This window comes from Rhipicephalus sanguineus, chromosome 1 (genome assembly GCF_013339695.2).
Source record: "Rhipicephalus sanguineus isolate Rsan-2018 chromosome 1, BIME_Rsan_1.4, whole genome shotgun sequence".
Classification (NCBI taxonomy): domain Eukaryota; kingdom Metazoa; phylum Arthropoda; class Arachnida; order Ixodida; family Ixodidae; genus Rhipicephalus; species Rhipicephalus sanguineus.
Window position 1 is genome coordinate 290,811,703 of NC_051176.1, and position 12,420 is coordinate 290,824,122.

General features: G+C 46.2%; 1 protein-coding gene across 6 annotated transcripts in view; it reads right to left on the bottom strand.

Annotated features, from left to right (window-relative positions):
* LOC119379251 (uncharacterized) overlaps window positions 1-12,420 on the bottom strand; it is a 168,989-nt gene that overhangs the window by 107,114 nt on the left and 49,455 nt on the right. The window lies entirely within an intron of this gene.

Sequence of the window (12,420 nt, forward strand, 5' to 3'; positions counted from 1 at the left end):
CCAATTGCTCCACCATGATCGTGTTATTAAAAAAAATCACCGGCAAGCATAAACATGCATAACAAGATTACAGGTTTTAATCGTGGGAGGCTTTTTCTTACAGGTTGCAGGATGGGGAATTAAGCTGAAGTTAAAAGCTGTACCTTTACGTGCATAGGCGTGCGCAGGATTCCCCATTAAGGGGGGGGGGGGGTCAAAGTTCTATTACAGCCTCCATTCGGCCTCGATTATCGTGAAAGGGACAATAAAGACAAATAACAATTTATGTCAGAGTGAAAGCCCAGTGTATGACAACTTCTAAAACGGCAATATTATCAACACCAGTGCCCTACCTACCGAGAAATTAAGCTAAATGTATCACATGATGAGCACCACGAGTGGGACATTTTCAAAGTGATCCCGATAACGTATGAGAGTCTGCCTACAATAAACCACTAGTAATCAAACTAGCAGCTATAAAAAAAGAACCTTCCGTGCATCAAAAGACGTAATAAAACGCTGTTTGTTCGTTTCCGTTTGATTCATGGAAAAAAGAACCTCTGTGGCGTTGCCCTGGGGAACGGCGCGCGTGGTTCAAAGGTCCCGTTTTCGCCGAACTGCGCTTCGCTCAGCACCCTGCTTCGCTCGTGGTCGCGTCTCAGTGGTAGTTTCGGGATCGCGTACTGCCGCGTGTGTTTTGCGTGCTCGTGAAAGCCGCTCTGACAGAGAGTTCGACAAAATGACGCATGCAACGACGCCGGCACTACGAGCCCTCAGCAGCATACCGCGTTCATCGGGGCTCAAGTCGCTGAATTGGAGCCCAGCGTCGCGAGCCAATGTCTCGTTGTCAAGTTCTCCGTCCACATCCATTGCGGCAAGCTTCAATGGCTTCGATGGCCGTTGTTGCTGCTGTAGGTCCCGCTACCTTCGCTCTGCTGCTACTAGTGTCGGCGGCCGCGCAGTAAAGGCGGGCAACGTTGGGCACGGCAGCAGTGACGTATGAAAGTCTAATTTCAGGCGGGTGATTTGAAGTGCACTAACGCGATGCGGACCACTAAAACGTGACTTTATTTCAAAATAAGCACTTCCTTAGCATAAAAGTAGCACTACGAGGTTTCTGGACTGCTATTTCAACAATCAACACCGACTTAATATTTGCCTTTAGTGTCCCTTTAATTCAGCCTCGATTATCGTGAACAATCTGCGTGGCCATAACCCTGCTCTTCCTTCCACCGGTGGTCGAGTCCAAAAGACTTCACAGTTGATGAAAAAAATGAAAATGTGGTAATGACGTGCTTCTCACAATGGCCTGCCTTTGGTCCCTTGGCTTACCGGAAGTTAAGATGTGAAGCAAACAGTTCTCGGAATGCAACATCAGGGGTCTTCGGCTGCCATTATAGTGAGCAATCTGCGTGGCCATAACCCTGCTCTTTAAACAATGACGGACAGGTACGACTGAACAATGGTATGGGGCAGACTTTGCACCCCCCTTAGGTTATTAGTCCCTCCCCCCCCCCCCCCCCCTCGTGTGCACGCCTATGTTTACGCGTTATAACAAAAAACTTATTTTCATTTGATGGTTTACCCCAAATGGCGTATTAGAAATACGTATGCTAGAAATTGGCTGCTCAGTGCTGTTAGGCTAAGCTCCGTGGCCCGGCGCCTTGGCACATGCTCGTTTTCTTTTTATTTCGAAGCATGAGTCATTTTTATAAGTAAAAATAAAACCTATACTTACGAAAAGCAAAAAGGGGTTGCCATGGCAAGATGTGTGTCCCCCCTTGCGATTCTTCTGGATTTACGCCACTGGTCGTGAGGATCAATGACAAGTGGTCGCGATAAAACTATGGAGATATGACATCAGCATGAATGCCTCGTCAACGCCCTCAAGTCCAAGGGCTGAGAGGCAGGTGCTTTCTTTATTCGATTCTAGGTCTGCCTATATATTTCACACGATGTAAAAACCGGCTGTGGTATATCGATATAAACTACAAAGAAATGGTATCAAACAAATTTCATCAAAATCAAGCCAGTAGTTTACTGAAAAAAAGTGAGACATATATGTCCCGCTGACTCATGCGAGAGTTTTCAAAAAGTGGGATAACAATGTCCCACTGTATCATGAAGGCACCATCTCGCAGTTCCATCAACGGGTATTTGGGATGAAACGGCCAAATCAAGTGGCACAGAGTATCACTTCTCAAGTTCTGCCGAGGAAAGTTGTGCAGACCTCATTCCAGCAGTAGAACACCACCTGTACCTGGGTCTCGTGTCAGATTTCATAGCGTTGTGGTCTGTTCCTGTAAAGCTAACTTCACCGCATGCAACAACAGCTTTTTTTTGTCGACTTGCCTGTCCTTGCTTTGGCTGTCGAAATTGTCGAGTCCGGCTGTTGTCCCTGAATATGTACCTACTTTTCATGAGGTATATGACGTCAAGAAAAATATTTCCACGCACCAATATCTGCAATTATGCTGAGGGATGAGCGTGGTAATTTCGCAGGGGATCGTGTTTCGATGCGTTTATCAGTCAAGTTATAGCGCAAATGTACAAAAACATGTGATGACTGAAAGCTAAAATCGGCGCTCTGAAAAACCAGAGAAAGAAGTTATCCAGCATTTCGATTGGTAGGTTCTTTCTGTCTGAAGGAGAAATTCAGAAGCTATCATAAAACATTGATCAAAATTCAACGCCAATGTAACACTACTTCCGCCTTTCGAAAGTGTGGTAAAGGAATTTTCCTCGAGATTACCAACACTTAGGCAAGATATGAGTGACTTAGCGTTATGCTAATTGCAATGGGTGATGTGGGAGAAAATTTTTTCTGCAGATGGGAAGGTGGGACGTATGTGTCCCGCTGTCGCACAAATGGTTAATATAGCCACCACAGCAGCGACCTCTGTTCAGAGGTCGTGTTACGGATTGCCTAGGTATATCACATGAAAACTACACACGTCTTTTAAAAACACTAACAATGATTCATGTATAAAAAGCGGATCCCTACCGATGAACATCGATGGATGAAGTGGTATTTTCTGTCGGTAGGGTAATGGAAAGTGTTTTCTTCTAAGAGTCTAATTGTTTGCATTGGGTTAACACGTTCGCTGTGGCACGCTTTTTTGAGGTATCGTTTTAGATGCGGAGTGACCCACCCATGGGCCACTCGGCATATCTTGCAGGTGCGCCGTGACCCACCGGTTGGTCATGCACCTGTGCCTGTTTCATTCGCGACAAAGAGATGGCGCTGCTACCTTTGCAGCTGGCATTTGGCGCGCTTATTTGAAAGACACAGGGGTGCAACAGCCGAAAAAGGATTTGGAGCAATTTTTGGAGCAGCAAAATGTTGCTTTTCGAGAACAAAAATCCAAATTTGAAGCAGGTTACGAAAAAAAAACTGAATTTTTTGGCAAGAAATCCCAAATTTGGAGCAGTATAACAAAGAAGGCCTACTTTTAGAAAAGAAAACAAAAATACAGTAAAACCTCATTAATTCGAACTCTTATTTCGAAATGCCGCTTAATTCGAAGGATTTCTGCAGTCCCGTATTTCGCAATGTAAATCTGAGTGGATAATTTGAAGCGGCGGTCAGCGCCAGCCTGGTTAATTCGAAAACTTTGGGTGCCATGTGCCAATTCCCGATCCCGATTTCGCCGCAAATCCGCGGAAGCGACGGCCCTTAGGAGCCACAGGGCAATGCAGTGTAGCGATTTTAATGAGTGACAGTTGAAGCGACCCGGCCTCGGTGCTGCTAGCGCAAAAAAAAAAGAAAACACGGTCTCGTGGTCAGCTAAAACGTGCGCCTGCGGAAAGGAAGACGTGCTTCACTGCAACACAGCGGTGACACGCGGGCAGCATGTCGCATGCTTCTGGCAACGTCAGCGAGTCATGATTTACCCATTCTTTTTGGGAAAAGAAAAGATTAATAAAGGACGGTCTGATGGAATTCGTGATGTATGCGAACCTCCGATTGGCGGTTGCTCCGGCAATTTGCGCACTTGCACTGCTGGCGGAGTTCTTGCCTGTAACGCCCTACTTCGAAAACTCAGTTCGAAAACTTCAATGATCATGTTTTCCAGCCAGAACACATTGCGGATTCCGTCACACTGGTCATTATCATATTCTTTATTTTACCAGAAAGAATGGGCGAATGGTCGCATCATGACGCGGTGACGTTGCGAGGAGCACGTGACATGCTGCAGTGAAGCACACCTTTTCCGCAGGCGCACGTTCAGCCGACCACGAGATTTTTTTTTCTTTTTTTTTTCCTTTTTTGCCCTAACAGCAGTGAGGCCCGCCATTTTCCCGGGTTTGCGGCAAAAATGGGACCGGGTATTGCTGGAAACAACCCTTGGAGCAGCAAACTAGAAGGCCAAACGACCACCTCTGATTACTTTCAGTAATTCAAAGTTCCTTGCATCCTGCTTTTTGTATGTTTCGTTAATTTGAAAACCCACTTAATTCGAAAGTTTTTCACAGTCCCAGTGACTTTGAATTAACGAGGTTTTACTGTACGTACAAACCATTCAACATCAGCTAACTCGTGCACAGTGCACGTGAACACTGCTATTTCAATAAAAGCAGTGTGTTGAGCCACCCCACAGTGCGAACAATGACTAAATCCACATTAGCATTTGCAGGGCCTGTCAAATAATTCGACAGGCACTGCAAATGCTAATGTGGACCTGCGAACCTGGCAACCTCGAAATTCGAGAGTTTTGTAAAGCAGGAGCAAGTGGGGGTGGCGAAAAAATCGAACTGGCGTATGTTTTTGTCTTTCTTTCTCGAGGCCGCAGAAACGCCATACACAGCAGCTCCAAATGATTGCCAATAATTTTTTAGACGTCAGCGATCACACTAGGACTCGTAATTACACGGCGCATGCACGAATGAGTAATTAAGGAACAAAATGCGCTGTGTCCCAGACAGCTACCTGTACTATAGTCGGTGACAAACTAAGAATAAAAAGCAAACTGTACCACTGTCCATTTGTATTATGTGCATCCAACTATGGCCGCTCTTTACCATGACGTAATGGTTAAGACGAAACAATGAAAAATGCAACATGGTGCCGTTCGCGACGAGAGGCGAGGTTTCGCTGTACCGCTTCATCGAGACCGAGATCAGTCAATTCGAATTTCCTGCGGTGTTTGTTTCTTCCTGAAGAAGCTCTTTCCTACTGTTATCCGCACGTACCCAGCATCATCCTCGCCGGTCGTCATTCGATGCAGTAGAAGCTTGTGTTTTACAACGCTTTAGCGCGTTCCGTCGTTTCGGCAGCGTCAAGTTGCAACACGGCGTGTGTTCCCTCCATCGCTCGGATACACCAAGCATATCGCCTGAGGGTCACCACATCGGCGATTGTCGTCGCGTTCATTCGTGTGCAGTGAAGTGAAAGTGAAATCGGAATGTACGCGTCTGTGTACGATTTACCGCCCACAAACATCATGGCATTAGCGTTGCCACATGTCCGTGAGTGTTTGTGTTACTTGGAGCTCGCAATGTGGGAATATTGCTGATCTATTGTGATATGCGCCGTGCTCTGTGCCTATAAGAGTGACGTATGTATGGACGAATAATAATAATAATATCTGGGGTTTAACGTCCCAAAACCACGATAGATTATGAGAGACGCCGTAGTGGAGGGCTCCGGAAATTCAGACCACCTGGGGTTCTTTAACGTGCATCTAAATCTAAGTACACGGGCCCCAAACATTTTCGCCTCCATGGAAAATGCAGCCGCCGCGGCCGGGATTCGATCCCGCGACCTTCGGGTCAGCAGTCGAGCGCCACAACCGCTAGACCACCGTGGCGAGGCGTGTATGGACGAAGCGTGAGAGAAAGGAAGCGACCAACATAACCCGTTAGCGAAACACAATGCGAAAATAAACAAACCAGGTGTGGAGAATATGCAGTGATGTGTGCATTATATGAAGATAATTGTGGTCAGCCGGTGCGCGTGTGTATGTGACGTGTGCCTATTGGGGCAGTTGCGTCGTCTTAACGGAATTCAGTTCCACCAGCCCAGAACGATGTGCTAGGTTGAAGTGGCCGTCGCGTAAGTCTCACGCTCGATGCACGAACACCTTGCAATGAAAAACGCCGTGTGAGGTAATAGTTGTCTACAAACCGCAAAATGATGCACGCTACATAATACCGCTGCGACGCAGGAACTTTCGAATGCATGGATTGTGATCTTAACTGAAGTGACGCCGCTAAAACTATTATTCAGTGAAAAAATAAAAAGGTTTTGTTGTTAATGCTTTGCATCATACTTCACGATATCATATTTGGAATTCTTGCTTTTGTCTAACGTGCGTTTTTTGCATTTCGCGCGTATTCTGTGCATTACGCAGTGACAATTTGTTTATATTAAACTACAGTAGACTCTCGTGAAGCCTATAAGTCCGTAGACATTTTTTTAAATAAATGCTTATCCCTTCTTGTGAAGCCTCACCCCCTCACTATGCTTCATTAACAAATGAGGAGGGGGAGCAGGAGAGGTGGGGCTTGACAATAGACGAAAGGAATGTACTTACTGATTGTGTTCATTGGGATTATCTATGTATACATTTCTGTGTTTTCCTTATTTCCTCGAAGGTGCACATGTCCTTTGTATGTCCGAGTGCATATGCGTGGTCCTTTGGCTACTCTTTTATATTTTTACATTTTTATTTTTATTTTTTTTTCTCTCCCTACCTGCTTGGAGGACGATGCTATAAAAGCGCATCGAAGTCACGTAAATTTTGCCTTAATAAAGATCGGTCTCCGATCAAAACGTTGAGAAATAAACTTTTTTTTAGAAGCGTATATCCTTTTCCTATTTTGTCTTACGGCAACCGAAGACAGCCTATTTGAAAATATTCGGCGCAACTTTGCATTCACTCAAAAAACACATTCACACACGCATCCACTCAGGAACACACCCTATATATATATATATATATATATATATATATATATATATATATATATATTCGCACAGGCACACATACAAGGCAGGGGCCCCTCTTCCAGCAAAGGTGGGCCCCCCTGTTGTATCACCTACTGGGGCGATGCAGCTCTGTAATTAATACATAAATAATTCAAAGGATTGAATGTTCAAGGGCTGAAGGGGTCGTGGTGGCACCAGTGCAAGTGCATGCGAGAAACAATCCCCAAAAGCCTTTAGTCAACGCCACTTCAGCCGGGTACATATCCTTGGCGTGAACGTTAGTAACAGCAAGACATGCAATGACCCTTACAGTTAAGCACCATGTGCGCTACACGCTTTTATTCCGTTGAAACAAGACGTCAAATGAAGCCTTGGCCTTTACCTCAAACACGATAACAAGCATGGCAACTACAGACGCAAATGCGGTATTTACGGCAACACAAGAGTCGAAATTCACGAAGGCAATCTCAAACCACTTCGCCAAGCTTCGCTTTGAGTCACAGTTGCCATAGTTACAGCAGCCAGTCAAGGAAACTGGCGGCGAAAGTTTCATAAAAAAATTACAAACGATCTTATTAAATGTGATTAATGTCGCTCTTTTGTTTTATGAAATGTTAAAAAACGATTCCTTTGTTATAAATTTTACGTTAAGTCTGGCATTTTTTGTTTTAATACCTAAATAGGTACTGCGCAAAAACATCCCCTTTGAGATGTACATTACATCTTCGTAGACTACGAGATGAACGCGGCAGGAGGTGTGGTTTAAAGAATAGATATATTGTTAAGCTGACGCTGAAGCTGACGCCTTCACAATTTTTTATATCTAGCTTTGCTTTCTTTATTTCAATATCAATGCAGTATTGCAAGAAGATGTTTATATGCGTGAAAATTATTGCTATTGTTTAGGGACTACTTCCTTTGTAGCACGGAGGCATGCAAAATATAAGCAATACAGCCTCGTGGGTTGAGCTTATATTTATTCTTAGGCTGTCACAGACTATAGTAGCCCCTTCTGAATCTCGATACGCTTTTTCGCAGGACACCAGTGTACTGCGGCAAAAGTGGCTTACAGTGATGCTACCGAGGATTTCTGATTTGGAGCAATTTTCGGAGCAGCAAAATTTCCGTTTTGGAGCACTTTGGAGCAGCAAAATTTTCATTTTGGAGCACTTTGGAGCAGATAATTTTGCACCTGGGAGCACTTTGGAGCAGCCAATTTTATATCCTGGAGTTCAATACAGAAGCATATTGCATTAACATTCAAGCACCTGAGTATTATTATGGGGCTCTTATGAAGGCTAGAAACATTTCGATTCATTGCAAATCTCATGGAAAAAATCAACTCAGGAGCATAGGCGTGCGCACAGGGGCGGCAGGGGGGGGGGGGGGCGGCCGCCCCCCCCAATCACCTAAGAGGGGGGGGGGCGCAAAATCTACCCCGTACATTGACCCCTGCGATAGCAATTATATGGACACTCTCGGCGGATTTCTGCCGTCGCCGTTGCTGTAATTTTCCGTATAAAGTCCAAATTAATAACATCATCACGCGCATTCTAGCCGCGGGTAAAAGCTCGCGAGCGCTGGCGACGAACGCGGCTGAAGCGGAGATTAAACTAGCCGGCCGTCTGTCTCCGCCGCACGGACAGCGCATGAGATAACATCTTCCTGCGTGCGGGTCTGCCGTCGATTGCTCATCAAACAGAGAGGAAACGCCCTGCCCGTCTTTCATAAGAAGCATGAAGGGACGCCAGGGGAGCGGAAGGGGGGGGGGGCGAGCGCATCGTTCGAAGGGCGCAGTCGCTTGCGCGAACGCTATCTCGAGGCATCAGGAGCCGGCTCGTAAACTTGCTGTGTTCTCAACGCTTACTTCGCGTTTAGAGAACTCAGAGCAAGAAAACGCTTCGGTTCCTGGACGGGCCATATTCGCTTAAACCAGTGTTTTGTCGAGCTCGCGAGATCGGATCCAAAAGAGTTAGCTGCTAGTCTTACTTCGTTTCACAATACAATTTTTTGGTATCACATTCATTGCTTCGCTCTTAAGCGAAACTGAATTTTTTTAACCATTAGCTATTGACCCCCGAAAGCGAGGGGCGGACGTGTAACATGGCGTAGCCGCTTCACTGTGGGCCGTCAGCGACGGGCCCGCTACTGACAGCTGCGCATTTGCGGCTGCTCCGACCAGGAGATATGATTTTACTAATGAGATGACATTTTTAAAAAAGCAAGCAAAAAATTCGAATTGGAACCCTAGCACGTGAGCTCGAAAGGGCAGGGCCTTTTAGGGGGCATTTACCGCAGAGTGATTAGAAACTCGGACGCTTGCTGGCGGAAGGGAAAAGCTGTTCGGGATGAAGATCCATGGATAAAGTATATCTGAGGAAAAGTGTCAACGCGTTTCCACCGTTCGCGTGCTCTTCCATAAACGCGAAGCAAGGAAAATTCGATAATGTCCCATATATCTACTGCGAGCGATCCCACATTTCATTCCGCGATGTCCGGAAACAGAAGTGACAGACATTTTAGCGGCACTCATGTAGTTATTACTGAACATTGCTTTCCTTACGTGCCGTGCGACGCTTGAAACGAGCTATCAGCAGCGTTTCTGGAACAGACGACGTCCGCCGAAGAATCGCCGTCGCACTTTCTCGCTACCGATAGGCCTAGACGTCACGAGCCTCTGCGGAGAGCGCGTTTTTGCTGTCGAGCCGACTTGCAGAACAGAAGCTGCGTCGGCACCGTGCATGACATCGTAGCTTACTCGGAACGCACGCGCGAGCGCTATTTATTCAGCGGAATAATTCTTGGTCCATGATTGCGACTTTATTGGCAGCCCCAAGATCGAGCTGCACATGTTGTGACGCGCCGGCGGTGCGATTGCCGGAGATAGACGCCCCCAAACCCGAGACTTTGGTGCAGTTTGGCGCAAATTTCGTCGATATTATCAGAATGGCGCAGTAAATACAATTTGGCGCACTTTGGCGCAGTTGGCGCAGGAGTGGAATCACTGGGCTTAAAAAAAGCGTTCTGCACGCAATAAAACAAGCATCAGGAAATTTGAGAACCACTGTCCTTTATTGCGATTGGCCGCGAGATCGAGCGGAGTCACTGCCTGGCGGCTACTGGCTGAACCGCACGTAGTGTGGATTGCTCCCTGTGTCGTCTGCATGAGCTAGTACGTCACGCACGTTCTCAAAGGGCGGTGTGTTCTGTTGTGTTAGCGCGAGCTTAACTGCTCGTACGTATACCTAACATGGTGTACAGAAGCAAATGGGCTTGCTCGGCTGCATGCGCATTGTAATAAGATCAGTGAGTGCGACTTTCGAGAGGGCTGTGTATTAGTGTCGTACCCTTCGTTCGCCAGAATCATTTCCGTGTTCTTGCCGCTTTCTGGTTTAAGAGCATCCTAAAGTGCACTTGGCATAGCCCCAAACATGAGGAGCATTAAATAGTGTGTGAAGGCAACGTTTCAGTGACTCGTTGGTAAACAAAAACGAGGCTCTAGGCCGTGCGCTTTCGCGTTGTTTTTATGTGTATAACTGCGGCACTATAGTTCATCGGTTATGCGATGAGCTTTAGTTGTGCTTAAGATGTCCTTTTATTGTACGGTCGTGGTCCCGCTACAGCGAAATATTTCTATCAAGTGAAGTCTGGCACTTCGGTACTCAAATTGTCCCCTAAAAAAAACAGACAATGGAATGACACGGCAGTGATAAAATGGAGTTGCTGCGCACAATTTCAACTTGGGGCAAAATTTACGCAGAACCACTCGTGTGCTTAGATTTAGGTACGCTTTGAAGAATTTTGATGTTCAAAATTAATCTCGACAGCGTGCCTTACATTTCTGTCGTATAATTTCACGCAAAGTCTCATCCTTTTCTATTACATTATCTTGAGCGTTTGTGTGGAGTTGTTATAAATTGATGGAAGGCAGTGGACATTATTTGTTTTAAAAAAGAAACTTAATCCATAAAATAACCAGACATTTGTTGCATCACCGTCGTGCATGTAATCAATCAATGAAAGCTCTGTGTTAGACTCTTGCCTTTTTATTCTGTTACTGGAGCAAGAACAAGTGCGTACGCGTTCAACGTCTCCGTGGCGCTAAAGCACTGTCAATCATGTAGCTTTCCTGACTAAACTTATCAACAGTCCTACATTTCATGGAGAACTGAACAATAATTAAAAAATGCGTATTTGCGCGAGCAGTGCGAATTGCACAGGGATATGGGCTGGTATACAAATGAACAAGAAGTAAACACTTAAGTAGTTCAGTCGTGCTACAGCAGTGCGTAGTACATACATAGAACACAAGCCCAACACGTACAGAGAAAACCAAAAGCGTCATAAAGGGCGTAAGCGCACACTGTCATCTAGGGCGAGCATCCCTTTCATCGGCAGACTGCGCTTTTCTCACTAGTGATGGTAACACTGGATGATCTTCGTGCATCGATTCAACAATGAAGAGCGTATACATTACCAGTAAACTGCAATCAACGCATTTTATTCGCCGAGAATCGGCTCAAACCGCTCACAACGAAGCGCCACTGTATGCATTTGTATACGCGCCGCCGATGGCCTCTCCACACTAACGCGGCGATGGTGCTGCCACCTATAGGCCAATCTCGCGGCCAATAGCAATTATATGGACACTCTCAATGGGTTTTTGCCGTCATGTCCCGTATAAAGTCCAAACTAATTACATCGCTCCCGCATAGTATGTTCAACCGCGGGTAAAAGCGCGCGAGTGCCGGTGACGAACGCGGCTGAAGCAGACATCAAAAGAGCAAGCCCATCTAACTCACTCGGAGAGTGCATGCGATAACCACTCCGCTCGGGAGGCCTGCCGTTGAAGCAGAGAGGAAATGCCCCGCCCGTCTTCAACGAGCATGAAAAGACGCGAGGGGGAGGGGGGGCTGTCGCTCGACCAGCAACTTTGAACTTTTATTCTAAGGGCACGGTCGCGTGCGCTATCTCGGCAGTCATCAGCGGGCAGCTCATATATCCTGCTATGTGCTGCGCTCTCAATGCGGAGACACTGTGCACAAAGAGCATCTTTCCCTGGAGCGGCCGTATTCTCTTACACCAACGTTTTGTAGAGTTACGCGAGATCAAATACAAAAGAGTATGCTGCCAGCCTCACTTCGTATAACATTACAATTTGTTGATATCGCATATAATGTTTCGTCCTTGCGGTGAAACTGTCTTTTTTCTTTTCTTTCGCTGGGGGGTAAGGGCTAGCTTCTGCGCGTCTGTATTGGATGATGATGATGCCCACACTGCAGATGACCAATGCGGCCTCCATTTCTCGCTAAAATTTGCGCAACTGAAAAAATTTGGAAGCTGGTCGAGCATTTTGGCTGAGCGTGGCACAATTTCAACAAATTTCACGGTTTTGGCTCAGCTTGGTGCAAAAATACGGAAATGTATCAAATTGGCGCAAATGGCGCAGCTGTTGCATCACTGAAGACACAGAGCTATTCTTTGCCTTTTCCGCGTAAAGCTATGCTGAA